At 46.0% G+C, this 13973-nt stretch overlaps 1 protein-coding gene across 2 annotated transcripts in view; it reads left to right on the top strand.

The window, feature by feature from the left end:
• Positions 1–13973, top strand: part of FUZ (fuzzy planar cell polarity protein) — a 69828-nt gene that overhangs the window by 33427 nt on the left and 22428 nt on the right. The gene's annotated exons all lie outside the window — the stretch shown is intronic.

The following is a 13973-nucleotide window of genomic DNA, read 5'->3' as shown; positions in this document are numbered from 1 at the left end:
GGCCCGGTCTCCGTACTTAGGTTTCCGTTTCCTGCCTAAAACACAGGCAGGATACGGAAACCTGCAGGAGACTTTCTCACCCATTCATTTGAATGGGTGAGAAAGCTGTCCGGCCGTGCGCGGCAGTGAGCGTTTTGCGCTCTCCGCCGCAAAACCGGGTTTTATAATCCGGACACAGAGTCGGACATGCAGTACTCTGTGTCCGGATAAAAAAATCCGGTTTCGCGGCGGAGAGCGCAAAACGCTCACCGCCGCGCACGGCCGGACCCGGTCTATGGTTTCCGTCTTCTGCCATGCAGAAGACGGAAACCATAGAACGGAGACCCCAGACGCAGGTGTGAACCCAGCGTCAGCTGTACAAACATACTTTCTAGCAATATACAAAACACTCTGCCAGGAGTACACCGTGACAATTTTTTAGACTTGAAAGGAATATCTTGCCAAAAATAATCAAATTTTTAATTTAAATTTAATGTTAAACACATTTTAAAGTGATTTTGGCTGCGGTTTTTAAAGCAGTCTCCTCACGTAAGAGATAAGACATAGAATCCATAAGAAAAAAAAAAAAAAGAAGGACATTATCCATTAATACAAGGAATAGTGCACACAAAGAGTGAGTGAATAATCACCTAAAAGTGTTCACAAGTTGATCACAACACCCCAATAGACATATAATATTGAACTATCCAACAGGAGCAGCAGTCCTCAATCGTATAACTACGTAGAAACCACATAAAATAAGGACTAAGCCACACGTCTCTTCCCAGGAGTGTATGGATTATAAAAATCCGTGCATACCCTCAAACATCTTGATAGAATTCCTTTATTGAAAATCTTCCACACAACGTGTTTCGGGCCTCTAACTGGTCCCTTTCTCAAGTGTACAATAGGTCAGCATAACCTATTGTACACTTGAGAAAGGGACCAGAGAGGGTTGTACTTCGTCTGCGGGTTGTTGGTGTCGATGATCCACCTATATTCAGCAAATTGCTGCCGTCGATTGTTTGCCTGCTCCGACATTTTGGCAGATATCAAGCTGGCCTGCCGCTGAACTCGTTCCTCGAGTTCCAGTCACAATAAGTGATTTCACAGCTTATCTATTGCCCTCTCTGCACAATTATCTTTAGAACATGCCTAGAAAACTCTCCCATAGAAGTCAATGGAGTCTCCATATCATTGTCTTTAGCCCGTGGTCCAGCTCCAAGAGACAAGTCACAAACTATTTTAGGCTTGGTGGCAAGAGGTGTTTTTGTTTTTTTTTTAATATAGAAAATAACATTGAAAACATCATGACTAGAGATGAGCGAACACTAAAATGTTCGAGGTTCGAAATTCGATTCGAACAGCCGCTCAATGTTCGTGTGTTCGAACGGGTTTCGAACCCCATTATAGTCTATGGGGAACAGATACTCGTTAAGGGGGAAACCCAAATCCGTGTCTGGAGGGTCACCAAGTCCACTATGACACCCCAGGAAATGATGCCAACACCTCTGGAATGACACTGGGACAGCAGGGGAAGCATGTCTGGGGGCATCTAACACACCAAAGACCCTCTATTACCCCAACATCACAGCCTAACAACTACACACTTTACACACTCAAAAAAAACCTCTATCAAAGTGGGAAAATACCTGGAAACCTTCTTTACTCCCAAAATGGATGGACACAAACCCCAATTTAAGCTCAACAAACAGTAACAACCACCCCTTTAAATCACGTTCCCCATGACAACCACAAATGGAATAGGCAATGGGAATTCCAAAAGCCCTCACCCTTAACTGTCATTTTGAGTGTGTGTGTGTGTTTGTTTGTGTGTGTGTGTGTGTGTGATGTGGTAAGACCTTCCAAAATTCACTTTTCTAGCACTTAACACGAGCCCTTCCAAACAAAGTTGCAGGACCCTAAGCTGAGCTACCAGCAGAGATTGAAGCCCTTGGCATGAGTAGAGCCTTGCACCAGCAGTGTTTTTGGCACTTAGGGTGAGTTGAGCCTTGTACCAGCGTGTGTCCCTTAACATCAGGCGGGCCCTAAGTTCTGCGCTTTGCACAAAAGTTCCACATTAACTAGGCTAAATGGTACAAAGATTAATAGGCCCGAGAACCAGGAACAGGTCTTGCAATGGCTGTCGGATAACGCTTAAAGCACATTGTCCACCAGCCAGTCAGCCTCTACCTCCTCTTACCCAACAGTCTTGTCCTCCTTCCACCCAAAATTCCCAATCTTCCCAGAACAATAACCCCAACTGTCCCTGCTCCCCAGAGCTGTTCTCCCTTCCTTTGACTGTACCGCAACCTGCCCCTCCATTTCGCGATTCCACGGACCTAACAGACGAGTATCTGTGTCCAGATGCTCAAACACTAGAGTCTCCTCCATTCCATCTCCGGTCGATTTGGTGGCGGATGACCAGCAACCCACCCTCATCGACGACGATGAGACGCAGTTGCTGTCAGGGCAGCCAGTTGACATGCGCATTGTGCAGGAGGAGGAGGCGAGACAGGAGTTGGAAGAGGAGGTGGTGGACGACGAGGACACCGACCCCACCTGGACAAGGCGGATGTCAAGCTGGGAAAGTAGTGTGGATGTTGAGGCAGGTGCAGCACCAAAAAGGGTAGCTAGAGGCAGAGACATGTCCAGAGGCAGAGGTCAGCTGCTTTGCCGAAGCCAGGCCAGACCCGGAATGTCCGAAGATGTTCCCTTTTGTACCCAGCCCAGAAAAACTCCCCCATCGAGGGCACGTTTCTTGAAGGTGTAGAGTTTTTTCAAGGAATGCGCCGAGGACAGATATAGTGTCGTCTACACAATTTGCCTCTCGAAATCGAGTAGGGGCCCTGAGAAGAGCAACCTGTCCACCACTTCAATGCACCGTCATTTGGAATCCAAGCAATGGAATCAGTGGCAGGCGGCAACGGCAGGACAAACGTCGCCCGCCGTTCATGCCACTGCCTCTGCTCACAGTGCTGGCGATGCACTCCAGAGGACGAGCCAGGACATCACTTCATCTGCCTCCGCCACTTTGTTGACTTCTCCCTCATCCTCCCCTGTTTCTGTCTTATCTCCTTCTCCTGCACCATCAGGCGCTTCTTTATAACAACCCACCATCTCTCAGACATTGGAGCGCCGGCAGAAATACACCGCTAACCACCCACCCACGCAAGCCTAGAACGCCAACATCGCTAAACTTCTGGCCCAGGAGAGGTTGGCGTTCCGGCTTGTTGAAACTCCCGCCTTCCCGGACCTGATGGCAACTGTGGCACCTCACTATGCCGTCCCTAGCCGTCACAACTTCTCCCGGTGTGGCGTCCCCGCCTTGCACCAGCACGTGTCACTCAACATCAGGTGGGCCCTTAGTTCTGCGCTTTGCTGCAAGGTCCACTTGACCACCGACACTTGGACAAGCGCCTGTGGTCAGGGATGCTGCTTATCTTTAAGGACAGGCAGGGTGAATGTGGTGGAGTCTGGTCCCGGGGTGCAAACTGAGGTACCCTATCTCCTCTCCCAGGCCAAAATTCATGGCAGGAGTAGACTGAAACCCTACGACGCTGCAACCTCCACCCCAGCTACTAGCGGCAAACGCTAAAACACTGGTGTGGGGAGACGTCAGCAGGCGGTGCTGAAGCTCATCAGCTTGGGGGACAGACAGCACAGTGCCTCCGAGGTCAGGGATGCCATCCTGGCTGAGATGGCATTTTTTTTTCCCTGCTACACCTGGGGCCTGGCATTTTTGCGCCTGTGATAATGGCTGGAACCTGGTAGCGGCTCTGGAGCTTGCCAGCCTCCAACACGTTCCATGTTTGGCCCACGTCTAACCTAGTGGTGCAAAGTTTTTTGAAAACATACCCAAATGTACCGAAGCTACTGTTGAAAATGCGGCGCTTGTGCGCCCACTTTTGCAAGTGCACAGGAGTTGCTGCTAGCCTAAAAACACTCTAGCAAGGCCTACATCTGTCCAAACACAGGCTGTTGTCCGTCATTCACACACGCTGAAACCCTACAATACCATATCTTGAGCAGGGTGTGTGAGCTGCACAGACCTTTGATGGAGTTCCATCTACAAAACCCAAGGGTTCCTCAAAGTCAGCTCCCAAAGTTTCTGCACCATGAGTTTCCAGGGGTGGCAGAGTTATGGCTAGGGGCAGAGGCATGGATAGGGATGATGTCTAGGGGCAAAAGCAGTGTGGATGTGGAGGCAAGCTAAGCAGGGAAAAAGGTGACTAGAGACAAAGGGATGTCCAGAGGCAGAAGACAGCTGCATGACAGAAGCTAGACCTGAGCCAGCAAGGCCCAAGATGCCCTCTTTTCTAGCTTCCTTAGAAAAATTCCCCCATCGAGGCCACGTTCCTCGCTGGGGGAGATCATTTCTAAATGTATAGGTCGAGGACAAACTGAGTGTGGTTTACACACTTTGCAATGCGACTCCCCATCTCCCAGGCCTTTCATTCCAGGCTAAAGTACAGCACAACCCACCCACATGCCCAAGGCTTCAACGGCCTCATCTCAAAAATTCTGGCCCAGGAGATGTTGGGGTCCCAGCTTGTGGACACTCTGCCCTTTTTGGGCCTGGTGGCTACTGCGCCACCTCACTGTGCCGTCCACACCAGCACTTTTCCCCAAACGTGAGGCGGTCCCTAAGTTCAGCGCTTTGCCCAAAAGATCCACGTGACCAGCTACGAATGGACAAGTGCATGCGGACAGGGACGCTACCTTTCAATCTCGGCACAGTGGTTGAATGTACTTGAGGCATGGACCGGGTCGCAAAATGTGGTGGACTGACTTGTCTCCCCACACAACATTCCTGGGAGGAGGGCTGAAACACCACCCTCCTCCGCTGTTAAATTGACCCCAGCTACGAGCTGGAAACGCTGCAACACTGGTGTGGGGAGACGTCAGCGGGCCGTGCTGAAGCTCATCAGCTTGGGGGCCAGACAGCACACTGCCTACAAAGTGAGTCATGCCATCCTCGATGAGACGGCAATGTGGTTTTTACCACTGCACCTGGGCCCAGGCATGTTGTCATGTGTGATAATGGCCGTAACCTGGGCAGCCTGTAGCTTGGCAGCCTGCAACATATTCCATGCCTGGGCCACGTTTTTAACTCATTGCTGCTAATCTTTTGAAAAAGGTACCCCAATGTTCCTGAGCTACTGGTGAAAGTGTGGCGCTTGTGCGGATAGTTTTTAAAGTCTATAGTTGCCACTGCTAGCCTCTATGCACTCCTACAACGCCTGTACCTGCTGGAACAACGGCTGTTGTGCGACGTCTCCACACTGCTGGCACTAAACATATCATGTGTTGAGCAGAGTGTGTGAGCAGCACAGACCTTTGATGTAGTTCCAACTCCAAAACCCTCGGGTTCGTCAAAGTCAACTCCCTCAGTTGCTCAACCATGAGTGGCCATGGGTGGCAGACTTATGTGAAATCCCATCCCATCCATTGCACTGGACACGAAACATTAGCATGCGCTCAGCACAACTTCGGATATGGCAGCTGCGTTAAGCAGGGTGCAGGGTACAACACAGACCAGGCCCGAGCACCAGGAACAGGTGTTAGAAATACTGCAGCATCTGCCATTTCCTTCCAATTTTGGGGTTTTGGACCCGCCACCGACTTGTCTGGACCTAAGTGGGGATCATGAGACACAGCTGCCATCAAGGCAAGCTGTGGTCATGTGCGGTTTGCAGTAAGGGGGCAGTGCGCAATTGGAAGAGGAGTTGGTGGATGACGAGGCCACCGACCCCACATGGACAGGGGTGATGTCTAGGGGCTAAAGCAGTGTAGATGTAGAGGGAAGCTAAATCAACAAAAAACCTGGGTAGAAGCAAAGGCATAAACTGGGGTGATGTTTAGGGGCTAAAGCAGTGTAGATGTGGAGGGAAGCTAATTCAACAAAAAAACAGGGTAGAAACAAAGGCATAAACTGGGGTGATGTTTAGGGGCTAAAGCAGTATAGATGTGGAGGGAAGCTAATTCAACAAAAAAACAGGGTAGAAACAAAGGCATAAACTGGGGTGATGTTTAGGGGTGAAAGCAGTGTAGATGTGGAGGGAAGCTAAGCAGCAAAAACAGTGGGTAGAAGCAAAGGTATGCAAAACTCTACCCTGTTGGAAGACTTATTCCTAGGTCTGGAACACGTTAATGGCCCCCCTGGACAAATTACTGCCACTCAGGGGCCTAGTGTCACCAGGAGGGACAAGTATAGGCGCATGTTGTGGGAATACCTGGCCGACACCAGCTCTGTCCTCTCCGATCCCTCTGTGCTCTACAGCCTACACTTATTTTCTCATCTTTTTTTCTGAACTGCACATCTCTTGCCTGCTTCCTTTGGGATCTTAGAAATGGTGGTCCACTTCCACAGATGGTAACTTCAATAGACAGTGTAACGGGAGTAGCTGAGGGATCGCTGTCTTAACCACTTTTTGGCACAAAATTAACTTCCAAAGCCAAATATGGTGCAAGTATATGATGCAAGGACACCTACACACCTATCTCTGACACATTGGGGAGTTCACCCTCATGCGCCCTTTTGGCCTGCACCATCATGCGCCTCTTCCCAGCCACTCCACATTTCCCAAGCTTTTCATTGCAGGCAGAAGTACAACACAACCCACCCCCATGCCCAAGCCTTTAACAGCCTCATCGATAAACTGCTGGCCCTGGAGATGTTGGTGTTTGTTTATGCTTCTGGAGACCCAGGCCTTCCGTCAGCAGATGGCAGCTGGGGCACCTCCCTATGCTGGGCCTAGCCGTTACTACTTCTCTTGGTGTGCTGTCCCTGCCTTGCGCCTGCATGTGTCCCATAACATCAGTCGGGCCCAGAGCTCTGCGCTTTGCTGCAAGGTCCACTTGACTACCGACACATGGACAAGCGCCTGTGGTCAGGGATGCTGCAGTGCTTATCTTTAATGACAGGCAGGGTGAATGTGGTGGAGTCTGGTCCCCGGTGCAAACTGGGGTGGCCTATCTCCTCTCCCAGGCCAAAATTCATGGCAGGAGTAGACTGAAACCCTACGATGCTGCAACCTCCACCCCAGCTACTAGCGGAAAACACTGTAACACTGGCGTGGGGAGATGTCAGCAGGCCGTGCTGAAACTGATCAGCTTGGGGGACAGACAGCACAGTGCCTCCGAGGTCAGGGATGCCATCCTGGCTGAGATGGCATTTTTTTTTCCCTGCTACACCTGGGGCCTGGCATTTTTGCGCCTGTGATAATGGCTGGAACCTGGTAGCAGATCTGGAGCTTGCCAGACTCAAACACGGTCCACGCATGGCCCACGTTTTCCAACTTGTTGGTGCCATGTTTCTTTGAAACCTACACCATTGTGCCTGATATACAGGTCAAAGTGGGGACATTTTCGTAAGTGAGAACTAGCCTCTGCTAGGCAGAAAACATTCAGAGCACACTCCTCTCATCTTCGCACCGTTGGCTGGCGGAGGAAGACGAGGGGGTTGGAGTGGCATCTGATGTCCCTGTCCCACACGAGGCTAGAGGGTGCACTTCAGTGCATCCCATTGCTTCACCACAAATGGTGTGAAGGGGAGTGGAAAATGGAGGAAATGGAGAGTGACCCTTACAGTTGGGGCCAACAAAGGCATGCCAAGTAACACACTGGCACACATGGCTGACTTCATCTTGGGTTGCTTTTCAACACATATTTCACATCATGAAGAACAAATAATACTGGATTTTTACAAGCCTTGAACCCCGGTCTAGGTCTAATGTCTGTTCCTTTCTTATATTAGGGGAGAGGGAAAAAAAATTACTTCAGTGATACGTTTAGCGTACATAGACTGACTATTAATGTGTATCCCACTTAGTGTTGTTAGGGTTACACACCGTCACAACCTGGCTAAAGCTTCTATAGCTGTTAATAAAGTCAACATAACTTTACGGTATCCAAAAAGACAGCTGGTACCGACAGAGAGCAAGACAAATGTCAACCAAAGCTGTGAGCTCTGAACACCCACAGTGACTTTGGCGTCATCATCATTATAAGGGAGCGAGTGGTAATAAATAACTTGGCAGTGCCTAAAACCCAAAAAGCTTATACAACTATATTTACATTAAGATACACAAATGACACTTTTCAGTAGCATGTCATGAGACAAGCTGATAAGATCTTCCTTTGTTCAGTGCTATTTGAAAGTTAAACGCTGCCTTTATTTTAATTCTGGAGAAGGTGCAGACATTAGATTTAGAACATGTTGTCTTCATTGTCCAAATCCTCTATATAGGTAATGTGTTTTTCGGGCCGAGCTGTCTGGGAACGAGCTGGTGCAGCACTGACAACCTGGGTGAATATGGCAAGAGCCTGAGATGTAGGGTGAATGAATCCCCAAATTATTTGGGGAATTTCCACTCAGAAACTGGCACTATATACCAGTAGCAAAAATTGTGGGTGCACGTAACCCCCATATATTCTTTGAATTCCCAGTCAGACAATGGCACTATATACCAGTAGCAAAAATTGTGGGTGCACGTAACCCCAATATATTCTTTGAATTCCCAGTCAGAAACTGGCACTATATGGCAGTAGCAAGAAATGAGGGTATTTGTAAACCCAATATATTCTTTGAATTCCCAGTCCGACAATGGCACTATATACCAGTAGCAAAAATTGTGGGTGCACATAAACCCAATATATTCTTTGAATTCCCAGTGAGACAATTGCACTATATACCAGTAGCAAAAATTGTGGGTGCACGTAACCCCAATATATTCTTTGAATTCCCAGTGAGACAATGGCACTGTATAGCAGTAGCAAAAATTGTGGGTGCACGTAACCCCCATATATTCTTTGAATTCCCAGTGAGACAATGGCACTGTATAGCAGTAGCAAAAATTGTGGGTGCACGTAACCCCCATATATTCTTTGAATTCCCAGTGAGACAATGGCACTGTATAGCAGTAGCAAAAATTGTGGGTGCACGTAACCCCCATATATTCTTTGAATTCCCAGTGAGACAATGGCACTGTATAGCAGTAGCAAAAATTGTGGGTGCACGTAACCCCCATATATTCTTTGAATTCCCAGTCAGAAACTGGCACTATATACCAGTAGCAAAAATTGTGGGTGCACATAACCCCAATATATTCTTTGAATTACCAGTCAGAAACTGGCACTATATAGCAGTAGCAAAAATTGTGGGTGCACATAAACCCAATATATTCTTTGAATTCCCAGTCAGACAATGGCACTATATACCAGTAGCAAAAATTGTGGGTGCACGTAACCCCAATATATTCTTTGAATTCCCAGTGAGACAATGGCACTGTATAGCAGTAGCAAAAATTGTGGGTGCACATAAACCCAATATATTCTTTGAATTCCCAGTCAGACAATGGCACTATATACCAGTAGCAAAAATTGTGGGTGCACATAACCTCAATATATTCTTTGAATTCCCAGTGAGACAATGGCACTATATACGAGTAGCAAAAATTGTGGGTGCACGTAACCCCAATATATTCTTTGAATTACCAGTCAGAAACTGGCACTATATAGCAGTAGCAAAAATTGTGGGTGCACATAACCCCAATATATTCTTTGAATTCCCAGTCAGACAATGGCACTATATAGCAGTAGCAAAAATTGTGGGTGCACGTAACCCCAATATATTCTTTGAATTCCCAGTCAGACAATGGCACTGTATAGCAGTAGCAAAAATTGTGGGTGCACATAAACCCAATATATTCTTTGAATTCCCAGTCAAACAATGGCACTATATACCAGTAGCAAAAATTGTGGGTGCACATAACCCCAATATATTCTTTGAATTCCCAGTGAGACAATGGCACTATATACCAGTAGCAAAAATCGTGGGTGCACGTAACCCCAATATATTCTTTGAATTCCCAGTCAGACAATGGCACTATATACCAGTAGCAAAAATTGTGGGTGCACATAACCCCAATATATTCTTTGAATTACCAGTCAGAAACTGGCACTATATAGCAGTAGCAAAAATTGTGGGTGCACATAAACCCAATATATTCTTTGAATTCCCAGTGAGACAATGGCACTATATACCAGTAGCAAAAATTGTGGGTGCACGTAACCCCAATATATTCTTTGAATTCCCAGTGAGACAATGGCACTGTATAGCAGTAGCAAAAATTGTGGGTGCACGTAACCCCCATATATTCTTTGAATTCCCAGTGAGACAATGGCACTGTATAGCAGTAGCAAAAATTGTGGGTGCACGTAACCCCCATATATTCTTGGAATTCCCAGTCAGAAACTGGCACTATATACCAGTAGCAAAAATTGTGGGTGCACATAACCCCAATATATTCTTTGAATTACCAGTCAGAAACTGGCACTATATAGCAGTAGCAAAAATTGTGGGTGCACATAAACCCAATATATTCTTTGAATTCCCAGTGAGACAATGGCACTGTATAGCAGTAGCAAAAATTGTGGGTGCACATAAACCCAATATATTCTTTGAATTCCCAGTCAGACAATGGCACTATATACCAGTAGCAAAAATTGTGGGTGCACATAACCCCAATATATTCTTTGAATTCCCAGTGAGACAATGGCACTATATACCAGTAGCAAAAATTGTGGGTGCACGTAACCCCAATATATTCTTTGAATTACCAGTCAGAAACTGGCACTATATAGCAGTAGCAAAAATTGTGGGTGCACATAACCCCAATATATTCTTTGAATTCCCAGTCAGACAATGGCACTATATACCAGTAGCAAAAATTGTGGGTGCACGTAACCCCAATATATTCTTTGAATTCCCAGTGAGACAATGGCACTGTATAGCAGTAGCAAAAATTGTGGGTGCACGTAACCCCAATATATTCTTTGAATTCCCAGTGAGACAATGGCACTGTATAGCAGTAGCAAAAATTGTGGGTGCACATAAACCCAATATATTCTTTGAATTCCCAGTCAGACAATGGCACTATATACCAGTAGCAAAAATTGTGGGTGCACATAACCCCAATATATTCTTTGAATTCCCAGTCAGACAATGGCACTATATACCAGTAGCAAAAATTGTGGGTGCACGTAACCCCAATATATTCTTTGAATTCCCAGTCAGACAATGGCACTATATACCAGTAGCAAAAATTGTGGGTGCACGTAACCCCAATATATTCTTTGAATTCCCAGTGAGACAATGGCACTGTATAGCAGTAGCAAAAATTGTGGGTGCACATAAACCCAATATATTCTTTGAATTCCCAGTCAGACAATGGCACTATATACCAGCAGCAAAAATTGTGGGTGCACATAACCCCAATATATTCTTTGAATTCCCAGTCAGACAATGGCACTATATACCAGTAGCAAAAATTGTGGGTGCACGTAACCCCAATATATTCTTTGAATTACCAGTTAGAAACTGGCACTATATAGCAGTAGCAAAAATTGTGGGTGCACATAACCCCAATATATTCTTTGAATTCCCAGTGAGACAATGGCACTATATACCAGTAGCAAAAATTGTGGGTGCACATAACCCCCATATATTCTTTGAATTCCCAGTGAGACAATGGCACTATATAGCAGTAGCAAAAATTGTGGGTGCACGTAACCCCCATATATTCTTTGAATTCCCAGTGAGACAATGGCACTGTATAGCAGTAGCAAAAATTGTGGGTGTATATAGCCCCAATTCTATTGCTAGGGGACTTGCAGGGTATTTCTGAGGTGAAGGTGGGGGGGCACACCGTTGGAATGGGGATTTGGGGTGCATATATGGGGTATACGGGAATACACTGTCAGTGTGTTCCATTCAGGATCCTGGGAAAGCTGGGTTGCGGCGATTGAGCCCGTCAGTGCCACGTTACACTGACAAGCTTCTCCCTGGAATTGAAGTGATATGTAACCCCAATATATTCTTTGAATTCCCAGTGAGACAATGGCACTATATGGCAGTAGCAAAAATAGTGGGTGTATATAGCCCCAATTCTATTGCTAGGGGACTTGCAGGGTATTTCTGGGGTGAAGTGGGGGGGGCACACCGTTGGAACGGGTATCGGGGGTATATATCGGGTATACGGGAATACACTGTCAGTGTATTCCATTCAGGATCTGCGGAAAGCTGGGTTGCGGCGATTGAGCCCGTCAGTGCCACGTTACACTGACAAGCTTCTCCCTGGAATTTAGCTCTTATAAGAGCTGTTGGTTGTCTTCTCCTTCCTATCCTAGCCTGTCCCTGCCTACCCAGAATCTAAGCCCTAGCTAACTGGACGGAAACCTCCGTCCCCGGTGAATTACAAGCTCAGAATGACGCGAAGCTGGGCGGCGCTGTTCTTTTAAATTAGAGGTCACATGTTTTCGGCAGCCAATGGGTTTTTCCTACTTTTTTCAACGTCACCGGTGTCGTAGTTCCTGTCCCACCTTCCCTGCGCTGTTATTGGAGCAAAAAAGGCGCCAGGGAAGGTGGGAGGGGAATCGAGTAATGGCGCACTTTACCACGCGGTGTTCGATTCGATTCGAACATGCCGAACAGCCTAATATCCGATCGAACATGAGTTCGATAGAACACTGTTCGCTCATCTCTAATCATGACCAAAAATTTTGAAAAAAAAAAAAAAAAGTTTAACTTAAAAACTTGATTTAACCAGTGGGACATGTCCTGGCTTTACGTTCCCTTTTAAAAGTTCATTATATTTAATTCTTCTTAAAGTTTTAACATTTTAATTGACTATTTCCTTATTTCCGGGATAAACTAATCCTTATTTGCATACAATTCTGTTAACATTATTACTCACTGTTTCCTTCTTGATAAAGGCGTATGCACACCTAAGTATAACTTTAACAAAAAAGGTTGTGCAACTTTAAACAGGTCATTGAAAAGCCAAGACGACCACTGATTGGTAGAACTCAGTGGTATCTTGTCATGTGGCGGTGTTCTTGAGTGACGCTGACCAGATGACCCCAGGTGCCACTCATTTGCCACCGTCCAGCAATGACAATAAGCTGTAAAGCTGGCTCCTCTGACAGTGCAGGGATATTGGTGACAAAACTAACAGCACAGCTATATCTGCAATGGGGGCAGATACCGGCAAAGTTGAAAGTGTGCTGAATTCAAGGCACTGTCAGCGTTCCAGCAGTATATAACATGACGTGAAAGGTCCTCTTTAAATAGTCTTTATCAGTGGGACCTAATAGATGTCAGATTATGAGACTGTTTTATGCAAGGGTAGAGACCCTCAAGGAAGAAAAGCTAACCTAATATACAGTATTATCACTAACAATATATCCAGCTATATCTTTTTTTTAGACACCAAGATATAACGGCTCAGTAGGTGCCCAATGCAATGTATGTAATAATATAATGTCTTTCTCACAAAACAGAATAATAATAGTAATTGCTCAGAACAAACAAGTGACAATAATTCTGTAGCAGAAATATACATTTCTAAAAACATTTCTGAGCAATCATTGTTTCTTCCTCTTTGGCCAACAGTGTAAATGATCTCTCCTATATAAGGTATAGTAAATAAAACATACCAAAAAACTGTCATCGCTGGCTTGTAACACCCTCCCTGACAGTAGAAGGCTTTGGAAGTGTCAGGAGGACTTTCCTCACAGCCCTGTGATGATACTAAGCTGTAATGGTGGCCCTTCTGACACTGGGGCATATACCATCAAAGTCACCAGTGCACTGAATTCAGCACACAGTCAGCTTTTTAGGTGGTGTTATATACCGCTATGTCAGAAGACACCATTATAGTCTATGGGGTCCGTGTGGTTTCTTAGCTAACCGTTTTTTAATGCTTACTTGTTTCCATTCAGGGGGTCCCCGAACAGAATACCAAATGCAGATATGAACCAGGCCTAACAGAATTGTACAAAATGCTACATTTTGTTCAATTGATATTTTATTGTTTTATCGTAACCATTAATGTGTATGTTATTCTGTATGTTAAATATAATGTAACTATATCAGGGACTGACAGGTTTTTATATAGGAAATAGTAATTATGGCAAGTTAGAAACACATT

The sequence above is a fragment of the Leptodactylus fuscus genome, chromosome 6 (assembly GCF_031893055.1).
Source record: "Leptodactylus fuscus isolate aLepFus1 chromosome 6, aLepFus1.hap2, whole genome shotgun sequence".
NCBI lineage: Eukaryota > Metazoa > Chordata > Amphibia > Anura > Leptodactylidae > Leptodactylus > Leptodactylus fuscus.
The sequence above is the reverse complement of the archived record's forward strand: the minus strand, read 5'-3'. Positions and strand labels throughout refer to the sequence as shown.